Below are 15,002 nucleotides of genomic sequence, written 5' to 3' on the forward strand. Positions count from 1 at the left end.
ACAATTTACTTTAAGTATTAAGTTAAATTATTTAGAGACAAGAACCATATGCACATTTTTCACATTTTCTAGAAAGTTTCTAAAGTTCTCTAGAAGAAAATGTGATATTATCAGCTTATTTCCTAATACAAGTATTACTTTGAAAACAGAATGTAGTTTTCAAAAACACTGTGTGAAGGAAATATTCTCTGAGAGCAAACTCCCAAGCACGTATTGTAGCTATAACCCTGTTCAGGTCTGTCTAATGAATTTATCAGATAACTTTCATCTCTGAAAAATTTACCTATCTCATGTGAGTAATTAAAACCCAGAGTTATGTTCTACTCTCTAGGATAACATAAAGAACAATATAACTATTATTTGGCTGTAATGAATTCAAAGCATAGGTATAAAAATAAACAGAGACTAAGTAAAATTCACTGCAAAATAATCAACGTTAGGAGTTGACTGGGAAATTTCTCCTACTGTGTGAATACTGATATGTGGCTTTATCAGGAATATTTAATTTTTTTTTCCTGCTAATATGTGATGACAATCTATTCTAGAGTAGAATTACACTTGCATATAGGTAAAGCTCACTTCCTAAAATTCCTGAAAATGTGATATCTAAATGGTTTTCAAGCAGTTTATTTTTGCATTGACATTTATATAAAATTAGGCATGTGTTCAGAGAAAGAGGTCCTTAATCTTGGGACTGAAGCATTTCATGAAGAAACAGGAAGCTGGAGCCAGCCTCCCCATATGCTGTTCCTTGCAAACCACCAGTGCTGTGGCTGGCAGTAACTTTCACCATCTCCTGGTATCCTTTTTTTGTTTGTTTTTCTCCCACTGGATTTTGTATATCTTCCTTCAATCTTTAGTCACTGTTCTTTTGTTGAGGCTGGAGAATCAGATATTTTCACCTTGTTTTCAAATTCCTAGAATATACTCAATATTTATTTTATTATGTTCCCTCTATACCTTTTGTCTTGGATGATAGTGTTGAACATAGTTAGACTGGGACTTGCTACATTACCGTTAGAAGTTCCATGAGACTTCCCTGGTGGTGCAGTGGTTAAGAATCCGGCTGCCAGTGCAGGGGACATGGGTTCGATCCCTGGTCCGGGAAAATCCCACATGCCACAGAGCAACTAAGCTCGTGAACCACAACTACTGAGCCCTCGTGCCACAACTACTGAAGCCTGCGCGCCTAGAGCCTGTGCTCCGCAACAAGAGAAGTCACTGCAAAGAGAAACCCACGCACCGCAACGGAGAATAGCCCCCGCTCGCGGCAAATAGAGAAAGCCTGCACGCAGCAACGAAGACCAAATGCAGCCAATAAATAAATGAATTAAAAATTTGAAAACAAAGAAGTTCCACCTAACAAAAATCCATACAAGCTATCATGTAATCTAAAACTAGGAAAAGACTTTTATTTTAGTTTTATAGATTTTCCCACATATAAGTTAAAAGGGACTTAGATTAGTGCAATTATCCAACGGTGAGTGGTATCTTTTAGTTTTATAACAACTAATTTGTTTATATGTAAAATACTTGAAGTGTGTGGAATGCTGTACACTAACATTATAAAATAAAGTAATAGCTTGATTTAAGTTATATCTGGCTCTTTTAAATATTTATCAGTTGGGAGGCCTTCAAAACATGCATTTGTGAGTTTATAAAATATTCAATTAATTTTATAGGATGGTATTTAGAAATCTATCCCTTGAAAATAATAAATCTCATGTGCACAAACATACCTTAGAGCTATGAATCATAATGTCAGAGAATCAGAATAATAAAAGCAAGATGCTTTTCCAGATATTTTCTTTGGTGATTTAAGAGGTTTATATATTTAACCTCTCTTTAAGAGTATGTCTAGCTACAGCTTTTCCTGACCATATGTGATTCTATTGATACTTTTAGATAAGAGCAGAGTCCTAGTGACCATTGTTTTTAGCATACAGCAGGTGCTCAATGAATGTTAAGTGAACAAGTAGATGTTCACTTGGATGGATGAATAATCCTACTTGAATGGTATTTACATGGTCTCCTTGCTTTCAGACTCTCCCCCACTCTAAGTCATTATATGAACACTGCTAGGTCACTCTCCTTGGTATGCTATCATAAGGTTTTCTCAGAAAAGTTTCTTAGTTCCATAAAGCCATAAAGCATGGACTCTAGTATAACATTTACGGTTCTCCACAAAATGAACCCACGTTTGTTTTTCCATATGTATCTTTCACTATTCCCTTACACGGATCCTTGATGCATACAAACTGATCCACTCACTGCCTCTTCAATTTTTTCAAGTTGTTTTCTTCTCTACCTTCATGCTTTGGCACACTACTTTCCAAACCCTTTGGAAATTGTCCTTTAAAGAACTGTTGAGATTCTTAACCTTCAGCAAAGGTTTTCCTGACAACCACAAAGCTATACTCAGAAGGAGTGATTAAAAATCATTGCCTGGCTGAGAATGAAGTAAGTCAGAAAGAGAAAGACAAATACCGTATGCTAACACATATATATGGAATTTAAGAAAAAAAAATGTCATGAAGAACCCGGGGTAAGACAGGAATAAAGACACAGGACCTACTAGAGAATGGACTTGAGGATATGGGGAAGGGGAAGGGGAAGCTGTGGCAAAGTGAGAGAGTGGCATGGACATATATCCACTACCAAACGTAAAATAGATAGCTAGTGGGAAGCAGCCGCATAGCACAGGGAGATCAGCTCTGTGCTTTGTGACCACCTAGAGGGGTGGGATAGGGAGGGTGGGAGGGAGGGAGATGCAAGAGGGAACACATATGGGAACATATGTATATGTATAACTGATTCACTTTGTTATAAAGCAGAAACTAACACACCATTGTAAAGCAATTATACTCCAATAAAGATGTGAAAAAAAAAATCATTGCCTGAGCCCATTACTTTGTAAGTCCCCAGGGATGCAGTGGAAGGACTTAGACCTACACATACCACCCAACCATCAAGCCCCCATCACAAGGGTTAGAGTTGGACTGTTGACATGCAACTAATACCACCCCACCCAACATCCAATCCACCAGCAAGTATTGCCTATTGTAACTCCAAAATGTATTCTTTCCATCCACTAATGGCTGCTCCTTAGGATGATTTGCCATCATATCTTGCATGGATGACTGCAATGCTTCCACTCTGGTGCTCATATATTCCCCATTCTTTACCAGTACCCACCCCCACAAATCCATTTTCCATATTTCAGTCAAGTTGTTTTTTAAAAAAATATAAATCTGATAGGTTTAGATATAAACTTTACAGCTTCTAGAATCTTTAATATGCCAGTGATTTCCCATCACATTTAGAATGTAAAACAAACTTCTCACCATGACATATAAGGCTCTACATGAACTTGGTCTCCGATTATCCTCTAATTTTGTTTTCCACCTTTCTCTCCTCGCTCTCTATGTGGTTGCATGAGCTTTTCACTGTTCATAGAACATAGTAACTCAGACCCACCCTGGGGAATTTGCACTTTCAGTTCCATTGAGCTGTAATTTTCCACCCTCAGAACTTCACATGGCCACCTCATTGTTGTCTTTCAGATCCCAGCCTGTTGTTGGTTTCCCAGAGAAGACCTCCTTAATCAGCATCCCTAACACACACACCAATGTCACCTTCTCTCATATTCTTTACTTTGGAACATTTACTACTACTGAAATAATACTATGTTGTTTACTCTTTTTTTTCCCCCCCTGTCTATCTTGACTAGATTGTGAGCTCAAAGAGAACCAAGACACTGTGGATCTTTTTAACTTCTGTATCTCCAATATCTACAACAGTGTTTGTCATAAGACAGTGGACAGTCAAAAAATATCTTTTGAAAACATAAATGGGAAAAAAATAGATGAAAGAATTAGATAAAATTACTCATGTAAAGGCATTTTGTATACTCATAAAAATTATGTTACTATTACAACCATCTATTTGACACTCAGCTAAATATTGCCTTATACTCGTTGTGTAATATTATTTTATCTTAAATTCCTTCATTTATTCATTCAGTTAAAATTATTAAATGGGCACTATGTGTCCTAGGAGATAAAGCAGTAAATTCTACAGATTCATTACCAATATCACGGAGGTGGGATGCAGTGGAATCCAACCTAAGTCAGGGTAGGGGAAGCAGTTAGGAAAGGCTTCCCAGAGGACATAACATTCAAATGGAGACCTGAAGGATGAACAGGAAGCTGCAAATCAGACATTGAGGTAGAGGAAGTGGAAGAAAAATATGTTTACTAACTTCTTTATCCCTCATATGACCCAGCAATGTCCTTTGAACCGGAACTAGAATGTAAATGGATACACCCCATAGGCAGTAAACAGTGGCTGTTATATTTGGTCTCCTATCCTTTAAAGGGCCAGGATGTAGAGGGATGATGCAGAAAAGAATAAAAAAATAATATTTATTAATGCCTATTACATGCCAAATTCTGGGCCATCAGTTTTCACACGAATAATTTTATTTTATTCTCTTGACGGTTGTTTCAAAGGCTTAGCCTCATCAGGTTTTATTGACCCTCATAAATTATACTTATGGCTGAAGTTCTAACTGGGTCTATTCTGACTCTCCAAAATCCATCTTCCTTTCTAATATGTTACCTGACTAGGTCAGTAGTTCTCAATCCTGGCTGTACATTAGGATCAGGAAACTGAGGCTATACTTGAGACCAATAAAATTAGAATACCTGGGTGTGGAACCCAGGCTTCAATAGCAGTTAAAGTTCATCAGGTGAATTTGATGTGCAGCCAAGTTTGAGAGAATCACTGGTTTAGGCCAAGAACAGATCACTAGTTTAATTAATTCATTTTGGTTATCTCATCCATATTTCTGTCTTCAAGCAAGATGCCACTTAAACCACAGTAAACAAAAAAAGATGGATGGTTCTATTCTTTGGCGTGACCTCTTCAATACTTTAGTCCTGAAAAGTCAAATGTGAAGGTTGAAACAGCATAACTAAATGATTAAGCTACTTTGTCTCTCAACATAATGTGTACTGTGTCTGTTTTAATAATTCCTGGCTCCACCAGCATATGCTATCAGATTTAATTCCCTATGGTCTGGTACTACATACTTTTAGTAACCTTAGCTTTCAAAAGAAGAACAGAAGAAAGTAACGCCATATACATAACTACAGTACTACGATTTATTTAAGTCTGCAAAAGAATATCACAGGGGAATTCGTGAAACTTAAAAATTCATTTTCTTTCTACTTGCAACAACAAAAGATCAGTTGGCACTTAACAAAAATTCTGTTGTATATATTATTATTAGATAAGGTTTCTGCAGCTTAATATAAAAGGAGTTAACACTGTTGGTAGCCATTGTTTTCAAATGAGTCAATATCCTCCTACTGCCCTCTGCTACAAAACATTTTCCTGGCTTAAAGATAATATGTGATCCTTGTCTTACAGTTGTCATTATGAAATTTAGTACCACAAGCAATAGACTTTGTAAATAAATACCTAATTTGGATGCCCTCTTAGTCTTTTGAGGTGAAGCAATGAGTCATAACTTAGAAAAGTATCTTACACCAATCAACAGATATCTTGATTTTGGTTCATCATATTAGTTCATATGATTAATAACTACTTAGCACAAAGGTCACTGAAAATTAAAACTATGTGATGTCATTTTGTGACCCTCTAACCCAATGATTCCTCTTTCTCTGTATTATATCTAACTCATTAATCATGAATATGATTCAGTATTAGGAATATTGAGACAGAGATAGAATATTTTATCTTTAAAAAAATGTTTTGCTGCACATAGATGTTTTTAGCAGCTTTATTCATAATTACCAAAACTTGTAAGCAGCCACGATGTCCTTCAGTAGATGGAAAGATAAACTGTGGTACATCCAGACAACAGAATATTATTCAACGCTAAAAAGAAAAGAGCTATCAAACCATGAAAGACAAGGAGGAATCTTAAATGCGTATTACTAAGTGAAAATAAAACAATCTGAAAAGACTATATATATTGTATGATTCCAATTGTATGACATTATGGAAAAGGCAAAACTATGGAGGCAGTAAAAAGATCAGTGGTTTCCAGGGGGTAGGGTGAAGTAGGGGGATGAATAAGTGGAGCATAGAGGATTTTTAGGGCAGTGAAAATACTCCATATGACACTATAACAATGGATACATGTCATTACACATCTATCTAAACCCATAAAATGTACAAAACCAAGAATGAAAGCCAGTGTAAACTATAGACTTTGGGTGATTATAATGTGCCAATGTAGTCCATCAGTTGTAGCAAATCCACCACTTGGGTGGGGGATGCTGATAATAAGGGAAGCTATGCACGTGTGGAGGCAGGGGATGTGTGGGAAATCTTTATACTTTCCTCTCAATTTTGCTATGAAGCTAAAAAATTGAGTCTACAAAACAATTATATATATGTATAATTTCTATTATTATATAGATAGAATGAACTACAATGATATGTCTCAACATGGATGAATTTCACAAACATACATACTGCACAATTGCATTTATATAAAGTCCAAAAACAGGCAAATCTAAATTATGGTTTTAGAATAAACATTTATTATCTCCCATGTGTGAGGTGTTATGACTATAAAACTGAAAAACTATGGTGTTAAAAATTAGGATACTGTTTACCTTTGAGGAGAAGAGGAGATGGTGAGTGCAGGGGACTCTAGAGAAGTTGCTGATAATGTAATATTTCTTGAGCTGAATTGTGACTGCTGGGTTATCTTTACTTTGGGGTAATTCATTGTTTATTAATTGTGTGTATGTAAGATTGTTTTGGGCACTGCATTATCTCTTTTCACCCTTTTGTTAACATCACCACTACTGGAAAAATAAAATGGTTTTTAAGGAAGTCATCATTGCATACCAGATTGTGGAGTAAGCAGGGTTGAGATGGGAACACGAAAAGTTTTATCTGCAGTTTTAAAATGCTTATAATATTATTTTATACTTATGAATAAAATAACACTATGATTATAAATAATTGATTTAATCTATTCATTAGAGAAGTCTTGATATTTACTGGAAATACCTTATTGGTGGCTAGCCTAACATATATAGCGAGATGTAACAAAACTGCATTTCTTTTAAAAATATTCTAATGAAGACTTTTTCTTAAATCTTAACTAACCTTTATTCTTCATAACGTAATCTGAATCTGAAAGTTTAAAAAAATTTATTGTATAAATTCAGCAGTATGAAACAAATGTAATAACATCTCAAAGGTTAATCTTAAATCATAGTTTTAAGATCATCAAAATTACACTGACCTTAGCCATTTTATAGCACTCTGCCAGTTGTTGGCAAAAGAAAATTCTCCTGACTTGTTGCTTAACATTTTAAATTACATGAGATTAAGCAAAATTTGACCAAAAAGTGACAGGTCAGAATTTCTCATGGTACGCTGAAAATGTGGAACTGCTGCATTTCATCTGCAAACTGTGACACTGACTCAGACATGTATTGGGGCAGAACTGATGCCATCTGTGTCAAACAACAGAGAAAGATTCTCAGCATGTGGCCTAGAGGTTATATTATGCTGATGAAAAAATGGCCAACATTTACTGCTTGAAGTCAATTTAACAGTATAATAGGATTAACCATACATGCCCCCACTGTTATTAAGCACTATTTGCTCATTCATTTCTATAATAGCACTGCTTTGTTGCTGTTTTTGGCCTTCTTATTGTATCCTCCCTTCTTATTACTTTTACTGGCTACACTTTAGATATTTGGCATGCATCTATGTATGTGTGTGTTTGTGAGTGTGTGTGTGTGCTTCTAACATAACATTTTTTTCTGAATCAGATTAGCCATTTTAGTATGGGCTTCCTTTTATATGCAATTTCAATTGCTTCTGAAGTTAAAATATATTCTTGAATATTATCAAACAGAAAAGACTGAAATAGGAGAAATTTCTTTGTGTTAAAATGTAGCATTCTTTTGTTTCTTCTTTCACACCATGATTTTACTGTTATTTATGTGTGTATTAAACTTGTATCAATCATGTTTTAAACAGTAGTTGCAGCGCCAAGCACTGGAGATAAAAATATAAGGGAGAAGACACGGTTGTGAAATAGACAAAGATGAACACAAATATACACAAAATAGGCTTAACAAAATGTGACAGGTGATGAAATAGATATATTAATGAGCTGTAATGGTGGTGAATGGAAGAAGAACATAATTCTACCTGGTATAAGGATAGAGTGAGATTTCAAATAAAGGTTAAAACCTGAAAGCAGAATAGGTATTCAGTAGCTGAAAGGTAAGATGTGATAATGCAGGCATACAGAGTAGCTTGAACAAAATCAAGATCTGAGGTGGTCTTGCTGTGTGTGGCAATTCCCAGCAGTAGGAGCAGAGATTGTGAGTCTCTGGATTAGAGAAAGGAGTATAAAAAGGAGCAGATGGGAGATGTCACTTGACACATGTAAACTTGGAGAAGTAGGAAGGATAGATACATTGTAAAGATTGTGTGTGTTATATTAAGGTGTTTCACCTCTTGCTATAGAGAATCACAAGTCATTGAAGCATTTTAAGCAGGGGAAAAATAAAACCAGCTCTCTCTGGCAGCAATGCAGAGGGAAGACTGGATTAGAGTGGGGTTCTAATGAAATGATCCAGATGAAAGGCCTGAATTTAAACAAAGCTATGTAAATGAAGAGAAGAAGATGGAAATTAGAGATGCTAAGGAAATAGAAAATGCAAAATTTAGTGAGCAAGGCGGGGATGGGTAGGATTCTTGGGAGAAGTCTAAAATGGCACCGAGTGTTTAGCTTGAGTGATTTTGTTTTCTGTTTGATCCGTCTGTTCTTGTCATGTATTTTTCTCTTTTCCTGCTTTCTTTTGGATTAACCGATTATTTTGTTAAAGATTTAATTTTATCACCTCTATTTATTTACTATTATACCTGTTTCTAGTGTTTTCTTTGGTTGTTTATCTAAGGCATTTGTTCTCAACTTTGGGTGATTTTGACCTCAGGGGACACTTGGCAATGCCTGAAGATATTTTTATTTTCACAGTTAAAGGAGGTGCTACTGGCATCTAGCAGGTAAAGGTCAGTCAGAGATGCTATTAGACATCTTACAATGCACGGGACAGTACCCAACAACAAAGAATTATCCAGCCCAATGGGACTTCCCTGGTGGCACAGTGGTTGAGAATCCGCCTGCCAATGCAGGGGACACGGGTTCGACCCCTGGTCTAGGAGGATCCCACATGCCGTGGAGCAACTGGGCCCGTGAGCCACAACTACTGAGCCTGCGCGTCTGGAGCCTGTGCTCCACAACAAGAGAGGCCGTGATAGTAAGAGGCCCACGCACTGCGATGAAGAGTGGCCCCCGCTCGCCGCAACTAGAGAAAGCCCTCGCACAGAAACGAAGACCCAACACAGCCAAAAATAAATAAATAAATATTTTAAAAAAAGAATTATCCAGCCCAAAATATTAATAGAGCCAAGGTTGAAAACACTCCTATACTATATACAAAATACATATTTAGTTTATCACAGCTTATCTACCTTCATATAATATTATTCAACTTCACACGTAATTAAAGAACCTTATAACATTATGCTTCCATCCCACTCCGCCCCTCCAACACCACACACACAGCTTTTGTGGTACTATTGTCATATTCTAATTCTGCTGTTGTTATAAATGGCAAATATATTTTTATTATTTTTGCTTTAAATAGTCCTTTAACCTTTTAGAAGTTATTTTATCTCTGCTTCTAAGGTACACATTATTTAAAATATGCAGTTGCAATCAGAAGAGAGATTATTAATTGCTTCCAAAGCCACGTTTAAAAAAATTGAAGCCAGAGCAGTCCACTAGTTTATAACGTTTTCACACTCATTATCAATTAGCAAGCCATCACACTGGTGGTTTGCCCCAATCATTAGTATAGCCAAATAAATGGATCTGCTGTTCTGTACTCAATACATTTCATCTTTTAAATATGGTTCGACTTTTCTGTCAATTCTTTCTACAAATATGAAGGTGCTATAGCTTATGCATCTTTTAAATGGTGGCATTTTCCTTGAAGCATACCATGTTTCACTAAGTTAAATATTGAGGCATTTTAGCATTTTACCTTATGTTCCAGGTTTTAAAATGTTTATGTTTTTCAAAGTTAAAAATTAAATTATACTTTTATTATTCAGTACATGCATTTTTATTGCTTCAGGGATTTTATGTAAATGCCCTTGCTAATTTTAGTTTATTACTAAATACATTTCTTTTATTGATCTCATATTTTGAAGTATTACACACTTAATATTTAGAAGAGAAAAAGTGACAATTCTATTAGAATTAGTAGAAATTGAAAGTCTTAAAATTAAAAAATTTTTAAGTATATTCTTTTTTATAAAAAAGTGAACATTTAAAATAGGGAAACACTGTTAGGGCTTAAAAGCCTAATCCACTGCAAAATATTAAAAAGACCACTTAATTTCCTTTTAACACAAAAACCAAATCTTGAAACCTTGTGTATGTAACGGTCTCTTTGCATGACAATTCCAGTAAGCTGATCTTACTAAGAATCTACTGAAAACAGCTTTGGTCCTTAATGTCACAGCCTCCCTACTTTATGACTGAGATAGCACTTAGAAATCAAGGCTGGGAATGATCATCCTTTGCGCATTCAATCATCTTTTTATTTTAAAAAATACTTTTCTCCTTTCCAATTCCCTTTGCCTTTGTATGGTTTTAGTCTTTCTTCTAGTCTCTGACCTAAAAAAACATAAAGTAAAACTTTTCAAAACCTCCAGAATAATTATTAGTTGACCCAAAAAAATCTCTGCCTTCAGCTATGAACAAAATAATTTGAATCTTAGAATTCCAACTTAATGTTCCTCCAACCAGTTTTTTGCTTAGAATCTTAAATTGCAAATAAGATTTAGTATTAAAGTGGACTTTTTCTTAGTTCTCCATTTATGGTTATTTGAACAAAATCATATTTCCATTCTTCTCTCCTTGTTACATAATTTTTTCTTGACGCAATATTATAGCTCCTTTAAAAATATTTGATGTACCATAGTATTTGTAGTATTTGATGTATTATAGTACCAACTTTTAATGTTATGCTTATTTGTATCTTTTTAGCTATGTTATTTTTAAAGTAACTTCTTAGCCTTTAACAATAATTATTCTTTTTTTAAAAACATCTTTACTGGAGTATAATTGCTTTACAATGCTGTGTTCGTTTCTGCTGTACAACAAAGTGAATCAGCTATATGTATACATATAGCCCCATATACCCTCCATCTTGAGCCTCCCTCCCACCCCTCTATGTCATCACAAAGAGTCGATTGAGCTGATCTCCCTGTGCTATGCAGCAGCTTCCCACTAGCCATTCATTTTACATTTGGTAGTATATGTATGTCAATACTACTCTCTCATGTTCTTTATATATTCTGCATAGAGTCCCTTGTCAGATATATGTTTACAAATACTTCCTCCCAGTCTGTGATTTATCTATCACTTTATTAATGATGTGCTTTGCTGAGGTCAAGTCCATTGGATATCTTTCTGAGAAAATTAGAAATAGTGAGGAATTTTCTAAAGTATGAATATATCTGCATATTCAAAGCCAAGTGAAGTAGAAAAATTAGTTTAGTCTTGGTGGTGTCTAAAAATAAAAGATTGAGGGCAGGATGAGGAGCCTCAAGATGGCAGAAGAGTAAGACGCTGAGATCACCTTCCTCCCCACAAATACATCATAAATACATCTACATGTGGAAGAACCCCTACAGAACACCTACTGAATGCTGGCAGAAGAACTCAGACCTCCCAAAAGGCAAGAAACTCCCCACGTACCTGGGCAGGGCAAAAGAAAAAAGAATAAACAGAGGCAAAAGGATAGGGACGGGACGTGCACCAGTGGGAGGGAGCTGTGAAGGAGGAAAGGTTTCCACACACTAGAAGCCCCTTTGCGGGCGGAGACTGCAGGAGACGGAGGAGGCAAGATTTGGAGCCACGGAGGAGAGCATAGCAAAAGCGCTGCGGAAGGCAAAGCAGAGAGATTCCCACACAGAGGATCGGTGCCGACCAGCACTCACCAGCCCGAGAGGCTTGTCTGCTCACCCGCCGGGGCGGGCGGGGGCTAGGAGCTGAGGCTCGGGCTTCAGTCTGAGTGCAGGGAGAGGACTGGCAGCGTGAACACAGCCTGCAGGGGGTTAGTGCACCACGGCTAGTCGGGAGGGAGTCTGGGGAAAAGTCTGGAGCTCCCGAAGAGGCAAGAGATGTTTTGCTGCCTTTTTGTTTTGAGGTGCGTGAAGAAAGGCGATAAAGAGCGCCGCCTAAACGAGCTCCAGAGATAGGCGCAAGTCGCGGCTATCAGCGCGGACACCACAGACGGGCATGAGACGCTAAGGCTGCTGCTGCTGCTGCAGCCATCAAGAAGCCTGTGTGCGAGCACAGGTCACTATCCACACCTCCCCTCCCCGGAGCATGTGCAGCCCGCCACTGCCAGGGTCCCGTGATCCAGGGACAACTTCCCCGGGAGAACACACGGCGCGCCTCAGGCTGTTGCAATGTCATGCTGGCCTCTGCATCCACAGGCTCGCCCCACGTTCTGTACCCCTCCCTCCCGCTGCCCTGAATGAGCCAGAGCCCCCTGATCAGCTTCTACTTTAACCTGGTCCTGTCTGGGCGGGGAACAGACGCCCTCAGGCGACCTACATGCAAAGGTGGGGCCAAATCCAAAGCTGAACCCCAGGAGTTCTGCGAACAGAGAAAGGGAAATCTTTCCTAGCAGCCTCAGGAGAAGCGGCCTAAATCTCCACAATCTAATTGATGTACCCTGCACCTGTGGAATACTGAATAGACAACGAATCATCCCAAATTAAGGTGGTGGACTTTGGGAGCAGCAATATATATATTGGTTTCCTTTTTCTCTTTTTGTGAGTGTGTATGTGCATGCTTTTGTGTGTGATTTAGTCTGTATAGCTTTGCTTTTACCATTTGTCCTAGGGGTCTGTTGGTCCTTTTGTTTGTTTTCTTTTTTTTAGTATAGTTTTTAGCTCTTGTTATCATTGGTGGATTTGTTTTTTGGTTTGGTTGCTCTCTTCTTTCTTCTTTTTTAAAAATTACTTTAAACATTTTTTATTTTTAATAATTATTTCTTATTTTTTACTTAAATAACTTTATTCTAGTTTACATTTTTCTTTCTTTATTTCTTTTTTTCTCCCTTTTATTCTGAGACATGTGGATGACAGGGTCTTGGTGTTCCAGCCAGACGTCAGGCCTGTGCTTCTGATGTGGGAGACCCGAGTTTAGGACACTGGTCCACCAGAGACCTCCCGCCTCCACGTAATATCAAACAGGGAAAGCTCTCCCAGAGATCTCTATCTCAAAGCTAAGACCCAAGATTCCCTGGTGGCGCAGTGGTTGAGAGTCTGCCTGCTGATGCAGGGGACGTGGGTCCATGCCCTGGTCCGCGAAGATCCAACATGCCACGGAGCGGCTAGGCCCATGAGCCATGGCCACTAAGCCTGCGCATCTGGAGCCTGTGCTCCACAACGGGAGAGGCCACAAGAGTGAGAGGCCAGTGTACCGCAAAAAAAAAAAAAAAAAAAGCTAAGACCCAGCTCCACTCAACGACCAGCAAGCTACAGTGCTGGACACCCTATGCCAAATAAACTAGCAACACAGGAACACAACACTACCCATTAGCAGAGAGGCTACCTAAAATCATAATAAGGTAACAGACACCCCAAAACACACCACCGGACACAGTCCTGCCCACCACAAAGACAACATCCAGCCTCATCCACAAGGAAACAGGCACTAGTCCCCTCCACCAGGAAGCCTACACAACCCACTGAACCAACCTTAGCCACTGGGGACAGACACCAAAAACAATGGAAACTATGAACCTGCAGCTTGTGAAAAGGAGACTCCAAACACAGTAAGTTAAGCAAAATGAGAAGACAGAGAAACACATGGCGGATGAAGGAGCAAGGTAAAAACCCACCAAAACAAACAAATGAAGAGGACAGTCTACCTGAAAAAGAATTCAGAGTAATAATGGTAAAGATGATAAAAATCTTGGAAATAGAACGGAGAAAATACAGGAAGCATTTAACAAGGACCTAGAAGAACTAAAGAGCAAACAAACAATGATGAACAGCAAAATAAATGAAGTTATAAATTCTCTGGAACGAATCAATAGCAGAACACCTGAAGCAGAAGAATGGATACGTGACCTGGAAGATAAAATAGTGGAAATAACTACTGCAGAGCAGAATAAAGAAAAAAGAATAAAAAGGATTGAGGACAGTCTCAGAGACATTGGGACAACACTAAATGCACCAATATTCGAATTATAGGGGTCCCAGAAGAAGAAGAGAAAAAGAAAGGGACAGAGAAAATATTTCAAGAGATTATAGTTGAAAACATCCCTAACATTGGAAAAGAAATAGTCACCCAAGTCCAGGAAGTGCAGAGTCCCACACAGGATAAATCCAAGAAGAAACACACCAAGACACATATTAATCAAACTCTCAAAAATTAAATACAAAGAAAAAATATTAAAAGAAGCAAGGGAAAAACAACAAATGACATACAAGGGAATCCCCATAAGGTTAACAGCTGAACTTTCAGCAGAAACTCTGCAAGCCAGAAGGGAGTGGCAAAACATAATTAAAGTAAGGAAAGGGAATACCCTACAACCAAGATTACTCTACCCAGCAAGGATCTCATTCAGATTTGATGGAGAAATTAAAACCTTTACAGAAAAAGAAAAGTTAAGAGAATTCAGCACCATCAAACCAGCTTTACAACAAATGTTAAAGGAACTTCTCTAGGCAGAAAACACAAGAGAAGGAAGAGACCTACAATAACAAAACCAAAACAATTAAGAAAATGGTAATAGGAACACACATATCGATAATTACCTTAAAGGTAAATGGATTAAATGCTCACACCAAAAGACATAGGCTGGCTGAATGGATACAAAAACAAGACTCTTATATAT

This window comes from Grampus griseus, assembly GCF_964374135.1.
Source record: "Grampus griseus genome assembly, chromosome: 2".
NCBI classification, from domain to species: Eukaryota; Metazoa; Chordata; class Mammalia; order Artiodactyla; family Delphinidae; genus Grampus; species Grampus griseus.